A 2,185-nucleotide genomic window follows, 5' to 3' on the forward strand; every position below is an offset into this window, starting at 1 on the left:
CAGGAATGGGCTCACACAGAGGGATTTCTTCCTATGGAGTTTTTATTACTCATGTGGAACTGGAAGGAAAATAATCTGGCAGATCCTACAGTTGTCGTGAATAGGTTGGGCTTTGAATCAGACAGACCAGAGTTGGAGTCCTGATTCTGTGGTCATAGGCTGTGTGACTTGGGCAAGAGGTAAAACCTCTCTGTGCCTCCGTTTTCTCTCTATAAGCTAGGATCCACTTCATAGACATGTCAAAAAGATTAAACGAGAACATTTTAAACTGATATACCAATATACCATGAACATAGTTGTATAATATTGCTGAAAGACAATGACTAAAAATGATACATATATGCACTTCAAAAAAATTTATAGATTTAAAAGCACTTTTAATATATATTATTAAAAACTTTCCAAAGGAGAAACAAACTTCTCGCAGAGCAAGATGTGTGGCAAGATGCTTATTATCGATTTCAGGAAGTGAAACATGCAGTAAGTGGAAGCTATTTGATTTTGTAGAACACAGTCATTTTATCTGGCTAATGGGAAGGCAGAGGTGTCAATAATTTGAGAAGGGCTTAGCCTCACTAACCTGATTTCCCTAAATAGTNGTTGCCGGACACGGAAAAAAGACAAAAGACAAAAAAAATAAAAAATAAAAAATAAAAAAAAATAAAAAATAAAAATGATACATATATGCACTTCAAAAAAATTTATAGATTTAAAAGCACTTTTAATATATATTATTAAAAACTTTCCAAAGGAGAAACAAACTTCTCGCAGAGCAAGATGTGTGGCAAGATGCTTATTATCGATTTCAGGAAGTGAAACATGCAGTAAGTGGAAACTATTTGATTTTGTAGAACACAGTCATTTTATCTGGCTAATGGGAGGGCAGAGGTGTCAATAATTTGAGAAGGGCTTAGCCTCACTAACCTGATTTCCCTAAATAGTGATGTTGGCTGTGAGACTGAGGAAGAAGGGCCCTTCCTGGACCTGCTGGTCCACTGAGCATGCTGACACAGGCATGCACTGAGACGGTTTCACTTTCAGGGTCGCCAAGACAAATGAGGCCTATTCCCATCAGTGGCTTAGTGCACTCACAGGGGCTTTTCACCTAGACACAAATGGGAAACACAACCCAGCTCAGGAGAAGCCCAAATATGAACACCAGAAAGTCCACAGAAACAGGGCAGAGTGTGGTACATTTGATGCAAAAATGACATTGATTCTCATCTTCAGTGTGGATTCCCAGAGTGACTAGAAGTGTGGGAATCAAAAATTGGTCTAAAAGAAGACTAGACTTGGCTTAAGAAATCTGGGGGTATTGGCTTTTATTGATTAATTGGAAATTTTAAGTAGAAAAAATAACTTGCTCTTGGGTAAATCCATTCCCTGAATTGTGATAAAAAGGACTTGGTTCATATTTTGGGGAAGGTTTACTATTGGTTGTTTCCTGCAGACTTTGAAGGGGACATTGGAATTTCAGAAGCAGGTACAGCCAGACTCTGTCTTCGGTCCCATCTTCTGAGTCATTTACCATGTCTCTTGTGGCTGGTCATCAATGAACTGTATCACTACTCAGACTTGGTGCCCTGTGCTCTGTCTTTTGTGTTTGAGATGGAATCTGCACAGATACTTGTCGACTGAGTCTCCTGTGCAGAAGCTATGCTAAGTGTTGGGGATGCAAAATGTAAACTAAACTCCATCTTTGATGTCCTGGAGCTCACACTCTAGAGAGAGTTGAAAACACAAAATGTGTTCCTATCCTAACGTCTCTTTGTCTTCTGATTTACTGATGAGCTTTCAAAAATCCAGGAACCTCTTTTGAGATGTTTTAGATGTGAATTAAACTTCTTTTGGTACAAACTCATTTCTTTCCTGGAGTGAATGTAATGATACCTTTTATGATACCTGATAGTTCCCAAAGATCAATAAAAAATGTTAATGGTTAATGTTTTACTGAGCTGAAGGGAGAGGCTGGGGAGAGAGAGCAGCGTGGAGGGAGTGTCCCTAGGACAGACGCTTAAGTTTCAGCAAGAGTCTCAAGAACTGAATGGAAAAAAATAACTTCTAACCACCATTTTGTTACTTACAGAAAGGTAAGTGTTGACATGTTTTAACTATGTCATTAATATATTTCTTTAAGAATGAGAAAATAGACGGGGATACTTATAATGTTACTGGACAAATTTAC

At 38.2% G+C, this 2,185-nt stretch overlaps 1 protein-coding gene across 1 annotated transcript in view; it reads left to right on the forward strand.

Annotated features, from left to right (window-relative positions):
• The first annotated feature begins 1,989 nt into the window (after positions 1-1,989).
• Positions 1,990-2,185, forward strand: part of CDH17 (cadherin 17, LI cadherin (liver-intestine)) — an 81,226-nt gene continuing 81,030 nt past the window's right edge. Inside the window, exon 1 of the mRNA XM_008592216.1 lies at positions 1,990-2,090. The gene's annotated coding sequence lies outside the window, so the exon portion shown is untranslated. The remainder of the gene's footprint in view (positions 2,091-2,185) is intronic.

This window comes from Galeopterus variegatus, unplaced genomic scaffold (genome assembly GCF_000696425.1).
Source record: "Galeopterus variegatus unplaced genomic scaffold, G_variegatus-3.0.2 Scaffold7687, whole genome shotgun sequence".
Classification (NCBI taxonomy): domain Eukaryota; kingdom Metazoa; phylum Chordata; class Mammalia; order Dermoptera; family Cynocephalidae; genus Galeopterus; species Galeopterus variegatus.